A 12,294-nucleotide genomic window follows, 5' to 3' on the forward strand; every position below is an offset into this window, starting at 1 on the left:
AAGAGAGTGGAACTCATTACCACAGGAAATGGTTGAGGCAATAGTTTAGATGCTTTCAAAAGGAAATCAGATGGGTAAGTGAGAAAAATAAAAAGATAGAAAGCTGAAAGGCTGTGATGAGGTAGATGATATGAGAGCAGACTCAAGTGAAGTATAAACATCACCATAGACTAGCTGGGCTGAATGGCCTATTTTAGTGTTGAATATTCTGTGTAAAAGGCAGTTGTAAACTTGGCATCAGCAGTAAAGATCTTCTGACAATCCTTCAAAATTGATCTGTTCAGAATGAAACTCCATACTTTCCATCCCACATGTTACATCGAAACTGCAAACATTTGCAGCTTCCCCTTTTTCAGGTTTTCCATAGTTCCTTGCAATCTAAAAATTACTTACGGAATATGGGTAGGGCAAAGAGGGAAGAAAAAAAATAAAGATTCATGTACTTTTTGATACGAGTGCCAAGAATCACTGCACATCTGGAAACTTTGATCCTCAAGGAGGTAAACTTAACTAAACTTATAAGTGCCAACAAATCTCATTGGTAGTAATGGCTCTTCAGTTCTTTGTCGTGTGTACATCTGATGCATTGGGAAACCCTTTTATGTAATCAGAGAAACAGACTTTATTCTCATGAGAAATGCATTATCTATGTAGTATTTATGGCCTTTCATCTTGAACTCTCCCACAGTGGAAACATTCTCTCGACATCCAGGCTGTTCAACTCATTCATAATTTTAATCTATTAAGGTTTAAAAAAAAACACTTACATTTCTGTCATAGATGAAAAAGTCTTATGAAAAACATACTGCCTGCAGTGGCCCTCGTGTCAAAACTGCAAGGTACAGGAATACATGTTAGAATCATTGATTTTAAAAAATATATCTGTATTCAAATTTTAGCATTTACAACACATTACAAACTAAAACCAACACATAACCCCAAACCCCCAACACTGTAACCAACCTCCCCCTTGCTGCCCCCCCCCTCCCTCAGCGAGCAGTTGACAGTAACCAGCTCCTTGAAATGTAATATAAACAAACCCTATCTCTTATGGAATCCCGCACTCATCCCCAACCCCCCGAGCAAATTTCACCGTTTCTAAGTACAAGAACTCCATTAAATCCCCCAGCCTCACCGAGACACAGGGTGGAGAAACTGACCTCCAACCTAACAGAACCCGCCTGTGAGCGATTAACGAGGCGAAGGCTAAAACATCTGCCCCGCTTCCGTCTGCAATTCCGGCAAGATTGAAACCCCGAAAATGACCCCCAGGGACTGGGCTCTAAGTCCACATGCAAGATTGCCGACATGGTGAAGAACGATCTCCAAAATGTCTCCAACTTTAGGTAGGACCAGAACATGCGTCAGTGATTGGCTGGACCCCTCCCACACTGCTCACAAATATCCTCCACCCCCTCAATCCTCAATTTCATCAGATGTGCTCAGTGTACTACCTTTAGGTGCATCAACCCCAACCTCGCACAGGAGGTGGAGGCATTCACCCTCCGCTGCACCTCACACTACAACACCTCCTCCAGCACCATCCCCAGCTCCTCCTCCCACTTAGCCTTAACCTGCTCCAGAGAGACAATTTCTCCTCCAAAATTCTCCCATAGATCACCAAGATGGTTTCAATCACTGATTACTCCAACACACCTGTATAAAATAGATAAAGCAAAGTTTGCCTCGACCCTCTCTCACCAAAAAAGGGAGACCAGGTTGCCCACCATTGTCCAGTTTTGGCTGGTTAAATTACACCAGCTTCCTTACATATACTTGGGTATCCCCAAGTCTCAGCTTAGTCATGTAGGGCTTTCCCTCAACAGAAGCTAGCGTGTACACCATCAGGCACACAGAAACCCATAGGCTTTCACACTAACATTGGTGGTGTTCTGCGTGAAACAGACACCCAGCGACAAAAGAAACAGAATTCTTGTATTCTCCTCAGATACATAATTCCAAATTTGAGGGAAGATGGTGGTGTAGTGGTAACGTCCTGAGGCCCAAGCTAATCTGTGGGGGCACAGGTTCAAATCCCTCCCACCACGTTAACTCTGGTGGAATTTAAATTCAATTAATAAACATGGAATATAAAGCAAGTCTCAGAAATGGTAACGATGGACTTCGGTGACGGCGGGTGGGGGAGGCAACCGCACACTGGAGGGCTCCCGTTCGGGAACGGAATTTCCGGGGTCTTAACGCCTGGTCCCATGGGCACCGGAGGCTGAAAAAGCAGTAAGAAGGCACAGTGAGGTGAAATTTCCAACTTGGGGAAAAAACGGCCGTGAAAAAAGTGGTTAATGAAAGTCTGCCGGGGAGTGTAAAGGTCAGCGTGGGGGCTGCAAGGGAAGCGGAGGCTGGGGCACCAGGGGAGGCCGCAATGCTCACGGCAGAAGAAATGACCAAAGTGATGGCCGTGGAACTTGAAAAGCAGTTCATAAAGCACATGAAAGCGATGAAGAAGGAGATGGGGGCGGTATTGAAAGTGCTGGTGGAGGAAGCGATTGCCCCGGTGAGGGCGGCGGTATCGAGTGCAGTGGCGGAGGTGCGGGAGCAAGGTGAGACACTGAAGGAAGTGGAAGAGGCATTATCGCAGCACAGTGATCAACTCACCTCGATGGGGAAGGAGTTGTGGAGGGTGATGGAGACTAACAAGGGTCTACGAGCCAAAATGGAAGACCTGGAAAACAGATCCAGGCGACAGAATCTGAGGATTGTGGGTCTGCCCGAAGGAGTGGAAGGACCGAAGCTGACGGAGTATTTTGCCACGATGTTGGCAAAGCTACTGGGGGAGGGGGACGATCCTTCCCGATATGAACTGGATCGGGCTCATCGGTCGTGGAGGCCTATACCAAAGGCGAGTAAGCCGCCAAGAGTCGTGACTCTGTGCTTCCATAGGTACAGCGTGAAGGAGAAGGTCCTGTGCTGGGCAAAGCAGAAGCGGGTGGTGCAGTGGGCTGGAGCTGGTATACGCATATACCAGGACTTTACGGTGGAGCTGGCGAGCAGGCGGGCTGCCTTCAGCCGGGTGAAGAAGGCACTGTACATCAGCAAGGTGCAGTGCGGCATAGTATATCTAGCTAAGTTGAGGGTGACCTACAAATCCAAGGACTTTTATTTTGGGACGGTGGAAGCAGCGGATGAGTTTGCGAAGGCAGAAGGACTATGGCAGAATTGAGAAATGGGCGTGTACCGATGTAACCTCATGTAACTTTATTCTTCCACTGCGTGTTGGCGTATGTACTAAATGAGTCAACCCTGTATATATTTGGACAAGGGAAGAGATGGGACTTTAATTTGCAATGATGGTTCTTTGGGTCATGGGTGTGTATGCGGGGGTTGTGTGCTAAAGGGGATTTCTTGGTTTTCCTGGGACCGGGCAAGGGGGAAGGAGACCTGGGCGGGGGCCTCCACGCTGGCCGGCTTCACGGGAGCGAGGTGGGGGGAGGAGCTGCGGCCATCGGAGCCTGGTAGAACAGGTTCCGGTGAGTCGAGCCAGGGTGAAAAGTTGGGGGAAGGAACCGAGGTTGGGGGAGGAGTTTACAAGAGGAAGTGGAGGGGAGGAGTCTGGGAGGGGGGGGGTGATGTCTACAATTCATGGGTGTCATTCACGGTACTCTTTCGGGGATTGGATGGCATTGAATATTAGGGGGAAGGGTTGGGGGGTGGCTATATGTCAATGGTGACCATAGGCGATTCCGGATTCTTTTTTTTCTCCTTTTTTTTCCCACCTTGGGAGGGTTTCTTTTATTTGATGCTTATATTGGAGGGCCGTTGTTTGGGGACGTTTGAGGATGGGATCCTTTTTGTTAATAAGGGGATTGACATTGTATTTGTTACCGTTTACTGTTTGTTGGTAGGGTGTAAATTCTGAAGAAAATGTGAAAATGGCGAATAAAAATATTATTTTTTTAAAAATGGTAACAATGACAGCTATCAATGATTGTTGTTCAAAACCCATCTGGTTCACTATGTCCTTCAGAGAGGGAAATTTGCCATCCTTACTCCATCTGACCTACATGCGATTCTACACCTCAGAAATGTAGTTGACTCTTAACTGCTCTCTGAAATGGCCAAGCCAGCCAATCAGTTCAAGGACAATTCAAGATAATGCAACAAAAGCTGTCTTTTCCAATGAACCCAGATATCATGAAAGAATTTGCAAAAAATAGTCATTCAACAACAGGCTAACATTTTTTTCAATTTTGTTTATAGCAGTGATCAGGTAGGTGACACATCCATACTGAATCCATTTTCCAAAAATGCATATCTTGATCAGGAGTATTTTAAAATGATGGGGCATTCCTTTTTTCTGCTCCATCTAATGTTTTTTTTCTGAGAAACTGGTCAATATTAACATTCAAACAAGGGAGTTTTTGAATAATTGCAGATTTGGAAGCAGAATTCAATTGGAGTCTAAAACAAAAGGAGACAGCCAGTTTTACACACAAAAACTGATTTTATTTGTCACACCATGGAAACGCCCCAGTTGGAAGCGGTGTAGGAAATTGTTCACCCACTCGCACATCTGGAGGAGGTTGCAAGAGCAAGTTTAAGAAACCATAAAAGGAATGTTTTTCTTAAATTTAATTCACTGCAGTTCAGTCTGAGAGCATATTGTACTTTTTGCTTACACAAAACTTAAAACAAAAGATCAGACTGAACTTAGAACAATTCAGCTGTTGTTAAATTACATCTCCAATGTTAGTGCAAAGCTAAGTTGTCTGTAATTACCATTTACCTGCCCCAACCGAAACAATGTGGCCAATAACATCAAGTCAAACCTTAGCAACTCCCACAAATCTTCTATTTACTCTGTCGAGTATTTCAATCTGTTCCACTTCTCTCAAACGCCCGTTCAAATTTAAACCACTACATTGCAGAAGGCCCATCGAGTCTGTCTATCAAAGCACGGCGTCACAGTGGCTAGCACTGCTGCCTCACGGCGCTGAGGACCCGGGTTCGATCCCGGCCTCGAGTTACTATCTGTGCGGATTTTGTACATTCTCCCCATGTCTGCATGAGTTGCACCCCCACAATCTAAAAAGATGTGCACAGTAGGTGAATTCGCCACACTAAATTGCCCCTTAATTGGAAAAAAAATAATTGGGTACAAAAAGAGTCTGTCTACCAAGTCTCATTCAAAGTTTCTCACAAATATACCATCCATTCTATCTTTCTTCAGTCTCTGCACCAAACGATGACTCAAACTCAACTGAATTTTGTTCCTTTCTCCTGAATTCACCACTTTCCTAAACCTTGCTGTCCATAAAAGCTCTCCCACCCATATTCATGCATCCACCTCTTGACCTTGCTATAAGCCTGTGGCCTTGATTACAAACAAGCCTATCACTGACCTCTCATGTCACTCGCCATCCACATCTCCATAATTTATTTTTCCACATCTACCCCTGGAGGAAAAAAAAAACATTAATTGGTTACCAACACATTCAAAATCTCAGCTAGCGAGCCTATCACCCTCCATTTACTACAATACATCTTGAATCATTTAGTTGCTGAACTATTGCTGAGAGTGAAGTGTCAGCCATGGTTCAGTTGGTAGAATTCTTGCTTCTGAGTCACAATATTCCCTCAGGTAAACATAAAAGATCTCAAAGCATTATAGTGAAGAGCAGGGAATCATAGGAACAAAGGAGCAAGTGTAGGTCATTCGGCCAATCAAACCTGCTCTGCTATTCAATTAGGTCATAGCTGATCATCTACCTCAAGACCACTATCCCATGCTACCCCCATATCCCATGGCGTCATTAATATTGAGAAATCTATTAATTTTGGTTTTGAACATGTTCAATGATTGAGCTTCTACAGCCTGCTGGATTAGAGAGTTTCAACAATTCGCCACCATCTGAGTGAAGAAATTCCTCCTCATCTCAATTTTATATGACCTGCCCCTTATTCTGAAGCACCAGCCAAGAAAAACGTTCTATCTACAGCTACCTTGTCACTTCATGCACAAACTTTATAACTTCCAATTAAATCACCTCTTATTCTTCTAAATTCTAGAGAATGCAGGCCCTGTTTCCTCAATCACTCCTCGTAAGACAATCCCACCATCCCAAGGATTAGACTATTGAACCATCATTGCACCCCCTCTGTAGCAAATATATCCTTCCTTAGAGAAGGAGATGAAAACTGTACACAATACTTCAGGTACAGTCTCATCAAGGCTCTGTACAATTGCAGCTCCTGTATTCAAATCGCCTAGAGATAAAGGCCAAAATATCATTTGCCTTCCTAATTGCTTGCTGCATCTGCATGCTTGCTTTTAGTGATCAAGAATACTGAGACCCAGGTCCCTTTGGGCATCAATTCATTCTTTCCAACTTCTCACCATTCAAGAAATACTCCGGGCGGTATTCTTCCCCCCCCCCACGCCGGGTGGGAGAATCTCCGGGGCATCGCGCGAGACTCGCCACGCCGCCCCGACACCCCACACGAATCTCCCAACCCTCCGAAACCAGCGCCGCGAGAATCACGCCGGGCCGCTCGGAGAATCGCCGCAAACGGCGAGCGGTGATTCTTCGGCCCGGATGGGCTGAGCGGCCGCCGAAAAAAATGACAGTCCCGCCAGTGTCATTCACCCCTGGTCGCTGCTGGCGGGAACTGTGCGGGAATGCTGGGGGGGGGGGGGGGGGGGGGGGGAAAGAGAGAGGGGCGGGGGCTCCTTCACCAGGGGGGGCCTCCGATGAGGTCTGGCCCGCGATCGGGGCCCACCGATCGGCGGACCGGCCTCTCCCCCCCGGGCCTACCTCCTTCCACGACCGGCCCCAGAACCCCAGCGTCATGTTGGTGAGGGGCCGGCACGCGTAAGAGGTTCGCCGCGCATGCGCAGGATGGCGCGGCCCAACTGCGCATGCGCAGGAATGAGCTGTCCCAACTGCATATGCGCGGGTTGGCGCAGCGCCCATTTGGTGCCGCGTAAGGAGGCTGGAGCGCCGTGAACCTACGGGGGCCAGAATAGGTCGTGCGCGGGCCCTGTTCACAGCGTCATGAAACTCGACGGCGTTCACGACGGCGCAAGCATTTCGTCCCGGGAGCGGAGAATCCCGCCCTCCATCTTTCGGTTTTATCTACCAAAGTAGATTACTTCACACTTATTCACATTATATTTCAGCTGCCATGTTATTGCCAAATCACTTAGCCTATCTAAGTCCACTTGAAGCCTTCTTGCATACTCTTCACAACTCACATTCCCATCTAGTTTTGTGTTAGAAGCAAATTTGGAAATATTACATTTAGTCCACCACATCCAAATCATTTATATAGTTGTAGCCCCATCACTGATCCATGCTTTGTGTCCGGACCAATATTTATCCCTCATCAACATCACTAAACAAATCTGGTGATTGCCAAATTGCTGTTTGTGGGAGCTTGCTTTGCACAAATAGCTGCTGTATCACAAAATTGTTATGGCACAGGAGGGAGCCATTTGGCCCATCATGTCTGCACTGGCTCTCCAAACAAGTAACATGGTTTAGCCCCATTCCCCTGCAAATTACTTGAATAGAAACAATCTAATTTGCTCTTGAATATCACGATTGAACCGGCCTCCACCACAAATACTGGCAATGCATTCCAGACTCGAACTATGTGTGGAAAATGGGCGGGCTTCTCATCGTGACGCCTTGTGAGATCACGTTACATCTCGCAAGGCGGGTAGATCGCAGGAGCGGGGCCTCCCGTCATTTTTTATTTTAAAAAAATATATGTTTATTCAGATTTTTCCAACAAAAGTTTTAACAAACCCCCCACCATAACAAAAAGAAAAAAGAACACAAACACAACAATCGAAAATAATATAAAACTTATACATTGGGTTTCCCCCGTATATAGTAACCCCCCCATATGACATTCAAAGGTACCCTTGGGGAAGCCCCCCCCCCACCCACCCAAATACTTCCCTCGAAAGAGAACCCCCCCCCCCCCCCCCCCCCGGGTTGCTGCTGACCTCCTCCTAACGCTCCGCGAGATAGTCTAGGAACGGTTGCCACTGCCTGAAGAACCCCTGCACAGACCCTCTCACTGCAAACTTTATCCTCTCCAGCTTAATGAACCCTGCCATGTCCTTTATCCAGGCTTCCACACTGGGGGGGCTTTGCATCCTTCCATAATAGCAAGATCCTCCGCCGGGCTACCAGGGACGCAAAGGCCAGGATACCGGCCTCTTTCGCCTCCTGTACTCCCGGCTCATCCGTTACCCCAAATAGTGCCAACCCCCAGCTCGGCTTGACCTGAACTTTCACCACCTTGGACATAGTCCTCGCAAAACCCCTCCAGAACCCATCCAGTGCCGGGCACGACCAGAACATTCGCCGGGCTTCCCGAGCACCTCCCACACCTGTCCTCCATCCCAAAGAACCTACTCAACCTCGCCCCTGTCATATGCGCTCTGTGAGTAACCTTAAATTGTATTAGGCTGAGCCTGGCGCAAGAGGAAGAGGAATTAACCCTACTCAGGGCATCAGCCCACAGACCCTCATCTATCTCCTCCCCAAGCTCCTCCTCCCACTTGCCCTTTAACTCCTCAACCGAGGCCTCCTCCTCTTCTTTCATCTCCTGATAGATTGCCGAAACCTTGCCTTCTCCGACACATACACCCGAAATCACCCTGTCCTGAATCCCCTGTGCCGGGAGCAATGGGAATTCCCTCACCTGCCGCCTCACAAACGCCCTCACTTGCATATACCTGAACGCATTTCCCGGGGGTAACCCAAACTTCTCCTCCAGCGCCCCTAGGCTCGCAAACGTCCCATCTATAAACAGATCCCCCATTCTTCTAATCCCTGCCCGATGCCAGCTCCGAAACCCCCCATCCATCCTTCCCGGGACAAACCGATGGTTCTCCCGAATCGGGGACTAAACCGAGGTTTCCACCTCGCCACTATGCCGTCTCCACTGTCCCCAGATCTTCAACGTTGCCGTCACCACCGGACTGGTGGTGTACCTTGTCGGCGAAAGCGGCAGCGGTGCCGTCACCAGCGCTCTCAGGCTCGTGCCCCTGCTGGACGCCATCTCCAACCTCTTCCACGCCGCCCCCTCTCCCTCTATTACCCACTTTCGGATCATCGTCACATTGGCTGCCCAATAATAGCCGCACAGATTCGGCAGCACCAGCCCTCCTCTGTCCCTGCTACGCTCCAGAAACACCCTCTTTACCCTCGGGGTCTTATTTGCCCACACAAAACCCATGATGCTCCTACCTACCCATTTAAAAAAAGCCTTGGTAATCATAATGGGAAGGCACTGGAACACAAAGAGAAACCTCGGGAGGACCATCATTTTAACCGACTGTACCCTGCCCGCTAGCAAGAGTGGCAGCACATCCCATCTTTTGAAATCCTCCTCCATCTGCTCCACGAAGCGTGTCAAATTGAGCTTGTGCAGGACCCCCCCCAACTCCCAGCCACCTGGATCCCCAAGTACCGAAAGTTCCTTTCCGCCCTCTTCAATGGTAGGTCGTCTATCCCCCTTCCCTGGTCCCCTGGATGCACCACAAAGAGCTCACTTTTCCCTACGTTGAGCTTATAGCCCGAGAAGTCCCCAAACTCCCTTGGGATCCGCATGACCTCCGCCATCCCCTCCACTGAATCTGCCACATACAGCAACAGGTCGTCAGCATACAACAACACCCGGTGTTCCTCTCCCCCTCGGACCAATCCCCTCAATTTCCTGGACTCTCTTAGTGCCATGGCCAAAGGCTCAATTGCCAATGCAAACAACAAGGGGGACAGGGGGCACCCCTGCCTCGTCCCTCGGTACAGCCGAAAGTACTCCGACCTCCGCCGATTCGTAGCCACACTCGCCACCAGGGCTGTATATAGCAGCCTGACCCAGCTGATGAACCCCTCCCCGAACCCAAACCTCCGCAACACTTCCCAAAGATACTCCCACTCCACCCGGTCGAAGGCCTTCTCCCCGTCCATAGCTGCCACTACCTCCGCTTCTCCCTCCACCAATGGCATCATAATCACGTTGAGGAGCCTCCGCACATTAGTGTTTAACTGCCTGCCCTTTACAAATCCCGTCTGGTCCTCATGGATCACCCCCGGGACACAGTCCTCAATTCTCGTAGCCAGCACTTTTGCCAGCAACTTAGCATCCACATTGAGGAGCGAGATCGGTCTATACGACCCACGTTGCAGTGGGTCCTTGTCCCGCTTCAGGATCAGAGAGATCAGCGCCCCGGACATTGTCGGGGGCAGGCCCCCCCCCTCCCTTGCCTCATTGAATGTCCTCACTAGCAACGGGCCTAGCAGGTCCACATATTTCCTATAAAACTCAACCGGGAACCCATCTGGCCCCGGGGCCTTCCCCGCCTGCCTATTCCCCAATCCTTTAACCAGCTCCTCCAACCCAATTGGCGCCCCTAAACCAGCCACCTCCTGCTCCTCCACCCTCGGGAACTTCAGTTGATCCAAAAATCGTCGCATCCCCTCTTCCCCCGCTGGGGACTCAGATCTGTACAGCTCCTCATAGAAGTCCTTGAATACCTCATTTACTCTCACCGCACTCCGCACCGTATTCCCCCCGCTATCCTTAACTCCACCTATCTCCCTCGCTGCCTCCCTCTTATGAAGCTGGTGTGCCAGCATCCGGCTCGCCTTCTCCCCATACTCGTACGTCGCGCCCTGTGCTTTCCTCCACTGTGCCTCTGCTTTCCCTGTCGTCAACAGGTCAAACTCCGTCTGGAGGCTTCGCCGCTCCCCGAGTAGTCCCTCCTCGGGGGCCTCTGCATATCTCCTGTCCACCCTTAAGATCTCCCCCACCAACCCCTCCCTCTCTCTTCTCCCTGTGGGCCCTGATGGAGATCAACTCTCCCCTGACCACCGCCTTCAACGCCTCCCAGACTACCCCCACCTGCACCTCTCCGTTGTCATTGGCCTCCAAATATCTCTCTATGCACCCCCGCACCCTCCCGCACACCTCCTCATCCGCCAATAATCCCACATCAAGACGCCACAGCGGACGCTGATCCCTCTCCTCTCCTAACTCCAGCTCCACCCAGTGCGGGGCGTGGTCCGAGATGGCTATGGCCGAATACACCGTTCCCTCCACTTTCGGGATTAGCGCCCTACTCAAAACAAAAAAATCTATCCGGGAGTAGGCTCTATGTACATGGGAAAAGAATGAGAATTCCCTGGCTAGGGGCCTGGCAAACCTCCATGGATCCACTCCCCCCATCTGGTCCATAAACCCCCTAAGCACCTTGGCCGCAGCCGGCCTCTTCCCCGTCTTGGACCTAGAGCGATCCAATGCTGGATCCAGCACCGTGTTGAAACCCCCCCCCCATTATCAAGCATCCTACCTCCAGGTCCGGAATCCGACCCAGCATGCGCTTCATAAATCCGGCATCATCCCAGTTCGGGGCGTATACGTTTACCAGTACCACCCGCACCCCCTGCAACCTACCGCTCACCATCACGTATCGACCTCCATTAGCCACTACAATATTCTTTGCCTCAAACGACACCCGCTTCCCCACCAGTATTGCAACCCCTCTGTTCTTCGCATCCAGCCCCGAATGGAATACCTGTCCTACCCATCCCTTTCTCAGCATAACCTGATCTGCCACCTTCAGATGTGTCTCCTGGAGCATAACCACGTCTGCCTTCAGTCCCTTTAAGTACACCCAGGCCCTCTTGACCGGCCCGTTCAGGCCCCTCACATTCCAAGTTATCAGCCGGATTGGGGGGCTGCTCACCCCCACCCCCTGCCAACTAGCCATCTCATTTTCTAGGCCAGTCACGTGCCCGTGCCTCCCGCACCCTCCAGTCCCCCAGACGGCGGACCCCCGCCCCGACCACCTCTCCTATTTCCAGTTCCCCTTTGGCCAATGGCCTCCCGTCATTTACCAGCCGCATTGTGCCATGACGCGCTGCTTTTTGGATGCAGCGTGGTCGATAGGTCGCACCCCTAGTGTCCTCTACACAGCTTACAATACTTACAGGTTTTGTGCCATCCGCAATATTGTCCCCTGCACACCAAGATCTCAATCATTAGTATACAGATCAGGAAAAGCAAGGAAACCAATACCAACCCCTGGGGAACATCACGACAAACGTTCCTCCAGCCTAAAAAATATCCATTGACCATTACACTCTGCTTCCTATTATTCAGCCAATATTGTATCCACATTGTTACTGTGAAAAGCCCCTTGTCGCCACATTCCACCGCCTGTTCCCATACCAGCTTACCTGAACAGGGGCGGGAATGTGGCGACTAGGGTCTTTTCACAGTAACTTCATACTTGTGACAATTTATTATTCTTGTCCC

At 49.8% G+C, this 12,294-nt stretch overlaps 1 protein-coding gene across 10 annotated transcripts in view; it reads right to left on the reverse strand.

The window, feature by feature from the left end:
• marchf2 (membrane-associated ring finger (C3HC4) 2) overlaps window positions 1-12,294 on the reverse strand; it is a 53,202-nt gene that overhangs the window by 15,346 nt on the left and 25,562 nt on the right. For 4 of the 10 annotated variants that reach the window (XM_072482648.1, XM_072482649.1, XM_072482652.1 and 1 more), the window contains 2 exons: window positions 5,358-5,411; window positions 768-832 (listed from right to left, as the gene is read on the reverse strand). The exons of 2 other annotated variants lie outside the window; for them this stretch is intronic. The gene's annotated coding sequence lies outside the window, so the exon portion shown is untranslated. The remainder of the gene's footprint in view (window positions 1-767; window positions 833-5,357; window positions 5,412-12,294) is intronic. 4 more of the 10 variants (XM_072482655.1, XM_072482657.1, XM_072482653.1 and 1 more) reach the window with 2 other exon arrangements.

The sequence above is a fragment of the Scyliorhinus torazame genome, chromosome 18, assembly GCF_047496885.1.
Source record: "Scyliorhinus torazame isolate Kashiwa2021f chromosome 18, sScyTor2.1, whole genome shotgun sequence".
Classification (NCBI taxonomy): Eukaryota; Metazoa; Chordata; class Chondrichthyes; order Carcharhiniformes; family Scyliorhinidae; genus Scyliorhinus; species Scyliorhinus torazame.